Source organism: Triticum urartu, chromosome 7A (assembly GCF_056163025.1).
Source record: "Triticum urartu cultivar PI428250 chromosome 7A, HENAU_Tu73, whole genome shotgun sequence".
Classification (NCBI taxonomy): Eukaryota; Viridiplantae; Streptophyta; class Magnoliopsida; order Poales; family Poaceae; genus Triticum; species Triticum urartu.
Genome location: NC_141879.1, coordinates 647,169,547 through 647,180,039, shown reverse-complemented (window position 1 = coordinate 647,180,039; position 10,493 = coordinate 647,169,547). Strand labels below are relative to the sequence as shown.

Below are 10,493 nucleotides of genomic sequence, written 5' to 3'. Positions count from 1 at the left end.
GACACGTACTTCTCTCTATTAATTAGCTAGCTAACATAATATATGAAACACCTAAACTAACCCCCGAAAACCCCCTATACCCCCCCTTTCAAAAAAAACCCAGCCCCTGAAATGCTGACGCGTGGACGCTTATTTGGTCCCGGTTGGTGCTACCAACCAGGACCAAAGGCCTCCTGCCTGGGCTCGCCGCAGCGGCCACGTGGAGGCCCATCTGTCCCGGTTCTTAAAGGTACAGGACATTAGTAACGGCCCTTTAGTCCCGGTTCCACAACCGGGACAAATGAACCTTATGAACCGGGACAAATGACCATTTTTCTACTAGTGTACCTGGCCATGGGCCAGGCCGGGCATGGACCGGGCCTTAAAAATCCCATGGCAGAAAATTAAGGCCCAAGCCCTCCCAGGCCCTACCATCGGGCCTACTTTGCAAGCCCAAGCCCAGCTCATCTGGTAAAAAGCCCTTAGAAGCCCTTAGGGCTGTGGGCCGGGCCGCTTCTTTAAAATGCCAATATGCCAAGTCCAAGCCCGTCCAGGCCCTGCTGGTAGGCTCAAAACTTAGGCCTAATCCCAGCCCACGGGCAAGCCCATCGGGTATAGGCCCTGGATTTTAGGGCCGGGCCTGGATGGACCTACGGGGCCGGGCCGGAGATGGCTAGGACTATGGCCTGGAAGCCAGGCGAACGCTGCGTTGAGATTCGTACTGCCAGATGTCATGCGCGCGAGGTGGTCTCCCGTTTGGCCTCGTGCGACCCGGTCGTATCAGATTTTATTTCCAGCGGGGAGGCGGACCCCGGGGAGGCTCAACCGCGAACGTCGCTCCTCCCGACGCCACGGGCGGCGACGACTCCGTTCCGGCCAGCAGCCCCCTCGACTCCTCCCTCCTCTCCCCGTCACCGGTAGCCTCCGGCGGGCAAAGCCCGCTCGGAGCCGGCAGCGGCGGGACCCGTTCTCTCCGCCTCGTGGGGGCCGCCACGGGAATCTCGCAGCTGAAGATGCCCGGCGCGATAGGGTTTGCGGCCTTGCCTACGGTGGTGCTGCCGGCGGCGTGGGTGTCTACGGTGGGTGGATATGCGGCGGTGGCGGCAGCCGATGCGGGGGCTCGATGCTCCAGATCGGGCCGGTGTTGTCAGTGGAAGTGGAGGCTTCATTGTGGTTGGCTGCGTGTGTGCCCATTCTGGTCACATCTGGCCGGCTGGGCTCGGCTGCGGTGGCTTTGGCGAGCGGTGTGCGACTCCGGGGATGGACGACGGCGGTGCGGCAGAGCTCGCGTTTGGTGGTTGGTTCGGGGCGGCCATTGCATCAGGGGAGGTGGTGAGGGCATCGGTGGTCATCAGAGAGGAGGCGTCGGCTTCAGGTTGCCCTGCCGTCGCTCTGTGTCGTTGTCGCCCTCGCCGCCGCCTGCCTGGCCAGTCTACTGCGTCGCACAGGACACCATGTTCTGGCCGCTCTTCGTCCTAAGACACAACTGGTGCGTCTCCGGCTTGTGAGCTCGCCATCTCTCTCACCGTGGATGGTTGCTGCCGCAGCGGCCTTGTGAGCTTCCAACAACGCCAAACTGAACAGCGTCAACAGACACATCCTCCACTCCTCCGGATTAGCCACTGGACGCACCACCAGAACCATGGCCACATTGAGAAGGACGAGTCCTGGTATCCGGTACGTGGGCTACATAGATTCCAAATTTGTGGCTGCTCACTTTGCTCATGTTCTTGAGGAATTTGATTAACCTGGTGTCATCTTGTTTTGAATCAATTGTTGCTGCAAATTTCAGCTTCCCCAGAAGCTGTATAGGAGCCTGGACAGTGCCACCCGGAAGCTTTGATTTGCGCTACCGTTCCTAATGCTCGTGTACCCATTCTACTTGGTGATGCCAAATAAGCCAACATGATCTTTGATTGTGCTTACTTCTGCAGATTAATTTTTGTTCATGAGGTCACATATGCTTGGTAATGTGATTGCTGACTATACTGTTTCTGTTCAACCTGTCCAGTGGTCGAGCAGTCCAGGGAAGTCAGGATCGCAGTTACACCCGTGCAGCGATTTGTTCCAGCTGAATGAGAAGACGGATGTGATGGCTTGCCATGGCTGACCTCCTCGCTGGGCTCACCGTCGTGATAAGGCCTTTTTAGATACTCAAGCTATACGCCGTCCCCTACTGGGCATGTGTGTGTAGTATCTGCTCTTGTTGCATTTGTAGCCTTACTTCCTGCCCAAAGTTCTGATATGAATTTTCCTGCAGATTTTTGCTATGTGGCTGGACTTTTGTCACCTACCTGCACCACCGCGGCCACAATGACAAGCTTTCGTGGTATCGCGGAAAGTAAAATTAATAGAGCTACTATCTCTGGAATTGCAAGTTAGATTGCTTAATCTGCATAACATCATGTCAAAACTAATGTGTTCATTATTATTTCTTCCGCTTAGTGTCTATTGTTCAGCAGTATAGCTCAGCCCAATATCTAAAAGCCATAATATTGTATAGAGCATACGTGTGTTGATTAGGATACGGTGTGACGTTTGTATAATTGTTTATTGAAGATAACTCTTTTAAGTTGTCGGAGTTGACCATGGCCCATATCAAATAAAACTTAGGATTGAACAGTTTGAGTAAACATTGTACCATATTTTAGCATTAGTTTGCTTCTTTACTAGCTGAAAGTGTTTTTTTTTCTTGGCAAGCATAAAAAGGTGAAGTTACCGTATTTTAGCATTCAAATCAGACTTAATTTCCTGATGCCACTACACTGTAAGAAATCATGCATGGTACTGGTAATGTAGATCAATAAGGCTTGTGTCCACAAGTAGAGGCATGTGCACAATGTGAACAAGAACCAAAACTTGTTACATAAATAATTATAGGTGCAGTTTGCTTTAAACTCAAGAAGCTAGCAAACTAAAACAGGGAAAATTAATTCTAAAAATAGCACTAGCTCTGTACTGATTCCAGTTCATAGTTTAGCTCACGGGAGTAATATATAGAGTGTTGCAGGATTTGCGACTAAATAGATGGTTTCAGTTTCACTTGCCAACCACATCCCCTTGCGACCTTGGTGAAATTGATTGGTAATATTTTGTTGGCTAAAGAATAGTATAACATCATGTCCTGATCTAAGTGTTGTTAATTAGTGTTTGAGAAATAGATACTATGATTTCTTGTGTCGATGTGTCATATTACCTTTTTTTTCTCTGGATATAATTTTAACAGGAGATTCAATCTTTACATGTGTCTCTTCATTTTGCAAGGTTCTGGCCGATCTGTCATCTTTTACCTGATGTTACGATTTCATTTTTTGGCGACACTTCTGGTTCAGCTCAAGACAAAGTTTGGGTTGCAAAAGCTTTTGTTTTGGTGCGTTGCTGCATTGTCTTCAAAGCCTCTTATCATTAAAACAATATAGCAATCACACTGACCTTTTGCCATCCAGTATGTAGGGACAGTTGTCCAAGATAGTTTTTACCTATAGTGAATCACAAGTTTGGCTGCCAAGGTTTAGATTCATAAAGATTTATGTTGTTATAGTTGGATTATCTTCCCCAATTCCTCAAGATGGCTGGAACTGTTACTTGGTAGTTCTAGAAAATAGAAATGTTACTTTTTAAAAGTTGATGTGTTTATGAATTCGTGAGCCACAAAAGAATCATAAGAAAAATAATTTAGTTCAGAATAAAAGTTCATACAATTCTCAGAGTGGCAAAACTCGGTGCGAGTGTGCATGTTAGAACACAATAACTTCGAATAAATGTTCAATGTATGGATCTGTCAACATTTAGACATCTTGTTGTGTTTAGCAAGATTACATAATTGATGATTAGGTGTGCTTCAACTGTAGTCTCTTATTTCATTCTAAAATCTAATTGTCTAACGTCTGATTCCCCCTTGCTTTTGTATGTTTATGGTGACATGCTTACCAAATAAATACTTAAATTGGACTTGCTTCCTGCTACTATATATGCATATAACCTGGAGAGATTAATGCTACAACAATCACCTCAATGCTTATGTTAGCTGTACATAAAAAATGTAAACCCGTTTATACAAAACAAAGGTAGGTCGCGGGGTGTTGTATTTGCATAGCTTTGCTCTTGCTATGTCAGTCATGCTAGAAAGCTTCTGTTGGATCATCGTAGTTGGTTTTGAAAACTATGGTTGTATCACTTGCTTTTGCTATGTCAGCCATGCTAGAAAGCGTTGTGTGGTGTAGGTGGTTTCTCACAGTTTTAGTGTTGTCAGATTTGTTGACAAAGAGATAAATTACGATGCAAATTGACACTATGTGATGTGATGAGTGATGACGATTTGGGTACTTTGGTTAATTGAGCATGTAAGTACCTCTTGTACCTTTATTCTTTTCTTTGCAGGAACTACATCTTTATTCTTGTGTTGTATGTTACTACTTATTAGATAGCTTCAGTTTCAGTTTATCATACACGTGTATGATCACTTATAATCGTAGGCTGTTACATGCATATCGTCACACTGATTGCACAAATACCTGTACATTCTGCTCTGAATCTATGATATAGCTAACACATGTCGTGTAAGATTTACTCCCTCCGTTCCTAAATATTTGTCTTTCTAGAGATTTCAAATGGATTACCACATACGGATGTATATAGACATATTTTAGAGTGTAGATTCACTCATTTTGCTCCGTATGAAGTCACTTGTTGAACTCTGTAGAAAGACAAATATTTAGAAACGGAGGGAGTATTAGATATCGCATATTCATGTTTCAGTTGATTGTGAATCGGAAGCTGGGTTGTGGTTTGGCAAACAAAAGGCATTAGTTTATGAATAGTCTAGCTACTAAAGTGTTACAGAATAGGTTGATTAGCCAGACTCGAGTCATTTTCCAAAACAATATCGGTTTGCCTCGCAGGAACTTCGAGGAAAATAAAAGCTTCTGGTGTATGAAAGCTCCTCCAAGTCTCATCATGGTCCATGATACTTAACCATCCTCAAAACGTTAACACAACCTTACTTGACTGGGGGAGAGCAAGATGGGAGATGAACAAGGTCCACACTGGCATCATGCGACAATCTTTCAAGAGAATGGAATTTGGAGGTTGTTGGCTTTCATGTCACACATGTTATTGTTAATCACTGTTGTATATTGCTGAGAAGGGGATAAACAACTACAGATTTAATTTGCATTTGAAATGCCTTTTGTTTTCTGCAACATTGATTGTACCAAAACTTAGTTAGTTTCCATACCGATGGTTTGATGGTGTGTAATGGACAACACAACGAGAACAACATACTTTCATAAAGCATTAGCCTTATCCTTAATATAACTCTTCGTTGGGCCTGTAATAGGCCTGGTAGTTTGTAAGACTTGGTGATTTCTGATAGTGGAAATTGGAGAGGAAACTCTCTTTTTCAAAAAAAAACTCTTCGTTGGGCTGTAAAGAAAAAAAGATCCCTTAGCACGAAGAGAACAAACGGCGCTGCAAGGCGTGCTTTACCCTTCTAGTTATATTCATATCAGACTGGTGCAATGAGATCCTTTTGTTAATTGTATACTATCTCTTTTCAAAATTCTCTCTTCACTGTCAAAACGAGAAATGCCTAAGTCTATGTGTGATCAATTTGAATATTTCTATCATTATATTAGTTTTTTGTCGTATGTTTTTGGAACATATTGGACATGTAGTTTCCAAACACCGAAAGCTATCATATACTCTGTTTTTGACTGAATATTTTTCATGCCACAATCGAGTATGCATCACATGGAAATGAGGACTCGGGTTTTCTGCTTCATGATGCACTGACAGTTCACTTGAACCAGCAAAATTACAGCAGGCCAAGAAGTTCAGAGATAGGCCATGTCTCTGTAACGAAATTTGTCAACCACACCATGGATACAGATGTAACAGAACTAGTCTAGCGAAAGAAGATCCTTGTGTATGCAGAGCTTATAAATGAGATATGTTGCAGCAAATGTACTATATATATATGAAATGTTTTTTTCCTAATAAAGCCATCAATTTGTTGTATTGATCGAAGGTGTGTACTGTATCTAGCACCAGTACACCGCACAACCTGCAAACTCAACCTCTTACATCTGTGGATCACAACATAACGTCGACCGAGGCTTGGTAGAAAACAGTTAGGAGTAAGTTAGCTGTGCTAAGGACATTTTGAGTTGGCATGATACCAAACATGTTATAGGCAGACTCAATCTCTAACATCTTCACATACATATCAACTATAGCATTTTCATCTTGACAGCAGAAAGCAACCCACCCAAGACCCAACCTGTTGGATCATACCCTCAAGTATACTAGTAATAACTAAAATTGCACGTCACCCAACCTGTTGGATCATACATGAAGGGATACCTCAAAAAAAAAAAGTCTGAACTAACATCTTGCAAATCACTAAGTAGTTCATGTTCCCAGTACATGAATGAAGAGACACAAAAGGACGGACGAGTAGCCAGTTCCCAGTACATGATGGGATTCAAAATGAAATGAAAGGGGTAGCTAATTAATAATAGTTCCAGTACACGAACGGATAAAAATGCGGATCAGCAAGGACTAATAGACGAGCGGATACAAAAAGAAGAGCATGAAACATTGGAGTGAATGGAGCTCGCGGGGCATGCAGAGGCACCTCGATCTAGTCGTCGAACCACCTAGCCGACTTGCCAGAGTCAGAGTCGATCCACTCCTTGACGGACGCCTCTACCTCGAGGGCCAGCTCCTTGAACTCATCCGCCAGATGCTTGAAGTAGGCCACCTTGTCCGCCTCTGTCCGGGACGCGGTGACGAGGGCGGGCTTGGGGTAGCCCCTTCGATTGAGGGCATTGAGACCGTAAAAGGCTTCGCGCAGCGGATGCTCCCGGACGTAACCCTCCTCACACTCGGACAAGACGATCCGGCAATGTTCGAGCAGGCCAACGCTCAGGGTTGTGGTGACCCCCAATGCTCGAGGGCGGCTCGCGAACTCATCCACCAGCACTGGTTGAAGTAGGTCAACCACCTGGATGCACCTCCCGGCGGCTTCCGCCGCAACCTCCAGGATGTCGGCGTGCCCAAAAAGGGCGTAGCTATTGATGGTGCCAATCTTGTCAACACGATTGATTGGTGTCCTCCGGCGCGGCCAAGGAGAGGAGGCCCCAGACCTTGGCGCTGCAGCGGGAGGTGGGGTGGCCGACGGGCAGGAGCACGGAGGAGGAAAGGAGACTCGCCATGGGGATGGGTGCTCGCCTACCTCCCGGAAGTTGGTGGGAGGACGGAGGGGTTGAGGATACGAATGGGCGGGGTTGGGGATACGTCGTCGGCTGATATAGAGGGACGTACGCAGCAGCAGGGTGGCGGTGAGTGTGTCAGAGATTCTTGTCTCGGAAGAAACTCGAGCTTGGTTTCAAATTCAAATTTCATGCAGCATTTCACACACCCTCCCGCGCACGATCCAGGAAGCTTCCGGGCCCACTGTCAGCGGGGCGCACACGTCTCTCTCCCCTCCCAAAACGCCAAACCCAAAATTCAAAAGAGGTTGCATAAATAAAGCGGGCGGTCAAAAGAAGGATGCCCATGCATGCAATGACATGCAAGCGATGAGGTTTCTGCTGCTTTCGCTTTTGCTTTTTTCTCCTTTTTTTTTGAGAAGAAGCTTTCGCTTTTGCTTCGAGGAGACGGCTGGGCTGGGCTGGGCTGGGCTGGGCTGGGCTGTGCGCGCGTCAGAGAAACTCTTTTTCTCGTGTGCTGGAGAAATTTCGGTTCAGTTTCAAATTTTGAATACTGCCTCCCTCCCTCGCACAACCAAAGTGGCGTACCGTCGTCTCGCCCGTCCATGATCCACCACTCTCGACAAGGTTCCAAAAACCAAAGAGGGCAGGCAATAATAAAAATGGACCAGACTGCATAAAAGCACAGGTAAAAAAGATCAGGGGGATCGGTGTGGGCTCTACTCGCTGACAGGGGACCCTACTTAGGAGACGCTTGGACTCTTGCGCCTCCTCGTGTCGTGTCCTCCTGAATTCTTTTGCATCTTCCCTGACGCGTGGGTTCACCAACAAACTTGATGCTTCTTTTTGCTGTGCTTCTTCTCATGGACATTCCTTTTTTACCAATCCATTAAGTACTCTCTTTCCTTTCTTTTTTTTTTGCGGGGAAAGTACTCTCTTTCCTTTCAGCGGGTCAAGAGGACTTACCATACCGAGTACACTTCTGTCGTCAAACTCAACGCCAGCGTATGATCCTACACTATTAGGGAAAAGGCTAGCAGCAGCGCGGGTTTTGTGCTCACTAGTAGCGTGGATAGGCGCGCTACTAATAAGGCGCTACAGCTATTGCTTAGCAGTAACGCGTGCCCGCACGCGCTACTGCTAGGGCAAATAGCTGCAGCGTTTGTTCACTCCCGCGCTACTGCTAATGTAACTACTGGCAGCGTGTTTTCTCGCCATCGCTACTAGTATTCTTTTTTATTTTTTTTATTTTTAGTGTATTTATGTGCCATAGGACAAATATTGATACAATACTAGTTATGAGGTTTACATTATTATGTCCATAACAGTGTGTCAAATGAAGGTGGATTAGGTTCAAGTGGAGGCAATATGTGATGCATGTCAAAAGTATACTACTAATCCAAACTTGATCTAGTTTGGACTAGTAGTACTTTCGATGTGCGCCACATGTTGCCTCCACTTGAATCTAATCCGCCAGCACAAGCTATTTAATCATCATCATAGTCATTACCACCAATAGTATTTATTTAATCACCACTAACACTAGCTAATAATAATAATCATAGTCATTACCACCAACACTAGCTATTTTATCATCATAGTAATAGTGTAGCACATCATCATCCTCAAACTCATTTCTAGCTAGCTAATCACTCCTGCTGCTCTCTCTTAGGTAAAATAGCATAAAACATGTGTAGCTCTCCTCCTTGATCAAGTTGGAGCATGTAGATGAACCTGTCTCCTAATCGTGGGTAGCGCATCTGTTTGCTGCCCCCTAGTGCTTCTCTGCGCTTCTCCATCACACATTTGGTCCAGTCTTGCACTATTAAGCATCCGTCGCTAATCTTTAATGCACTAAAGTAATCTGTAGGATATCTTAGTCGTAAGCTAATAATACTCATGGTACCTTTAGTCTCGATCCCATAAGGCACAACATTCATCGGGAGTCCCTGTTGAAGAACATCGTATGGTAACATACTTAGCAATGAAGTTTAGCTTCAAAAATAATGTATGGAAAAGATACACTGAGGACAAATAGTAAAAATCTTACCATCTTTCCTAAATAGATGTGACCGTAGTTCATTACGAACACTATTGGTCGCACATTTTCAGTACTAACATTTCTAAATGCAGGAAGAAAATTTGTCTTGACAGTATCAAGATCCTCAAGCCATGAAACATAATGACTTAGCTCCTCGCAGTTGAGTTCAGCCTCGGGACAGTAGTAGGTCCTGTCTATCAAGCCCCGGACATGTTTGCTTGCACCGAACAACTATTTTTGAATAAACAATATCAAAGACATAAATATGGTTGAGAAACTTACATAATGGTATAACTGGAGGCGTCTGCACATCGACCCAGATGTCGATATTACCTTCAATATCATCTTCCGGACGAATATCAAAGGTGATAACCATATCAGGCTCAAATGCATAAGTCTTGCATAGTGCTCGCCTTTTTTGCATCCAAAATAGGTGTAGTCGTCTGAATTGTATAATTTTACGTGGAAAATATAACCATGCTCGGTCTTCAAGTAAACTTTTTTTACCTCCATAGTATGACTGAAACCTATCTTATCCAATACAAAGACTCTTGCATGGCAGGGGATACGCTAGTACAATAGTAAAAAAAATAAGTTGAAGCAAATGAAGCAGATGTCATGCTTAATTACAAAAAAAGACTTGTCATTGTGACTTACTGTATCCACTTCGAAGTTCTCGTCCAGCTTGATGCTGAAGCACCTATCATCATCTAGGAAGATTCCGTCGCACAGGCCGCGCTCGTCTTCGCAATATTTGCAAATACCGAAATCCTTTTCGTCATCAGACATTTCCTATGTTCATAGTTAAAACATTAATTGAAAATCGATCGAAGACAATTACCAGGATACTCAACACACAAATCCGGGGCACTCGATATTTCCTACATATTCTGGCACAAGTCATGCCAAAATTCACGGAAAAATCCGGCATGACCTTTGCTAAAATAGGACATATTGAGCGCCTGAAATTTGCCGGAACGGAAATGAATCAACACTCCGGCAAAACATAGGCCACTCAGAGGTGTAACCTGCAAACATGACCGGCCACTTGGATATTGAGCAACACAAGATATACGTTTCAAAATATCTTATAGGACTCAAATTAGCATGCATTCAATAAGCAAAAGTAAATCATCTCATGCGTCCGTACATCGTCGAATATTATCACTAATACATCCCAAATAGTGTCAAACATATAACATCACTAATACAACTAAAACCCTAGCACACGGCGGGTATCGGCGCGGGCGGTGGACACC

General features: G+C 44.8%; 1 long non-coding RNA gene across 2 annotated transcripts; it reads left to right on the top strand.

Moving 5' to 3' along the window:
* Positions 1–755: 755 nt before the first annotated feature.
* Positions 756–5,161, top strand: LOC147961030 (uncharacterized). 2 transcript variants are annotated; one of them, XR_015611031.1, is made up of 4 exons: positions 756–1,656; positions 1,772–1,864; positions 1,991–2,163; positions 2,240–5,161. It is a non-coding gene; the product is annotated as an uncharacterized LOC147961030 (long non-coding RNA). The 2 variants fall into 2 exon arrangements; XR_015611030.1 differs by having other exon boundaries at positions 1,772–2,163.
* The last annotated feature ends 5,332 nt before the right edge of the window (positions 5,162–10,493 follow it).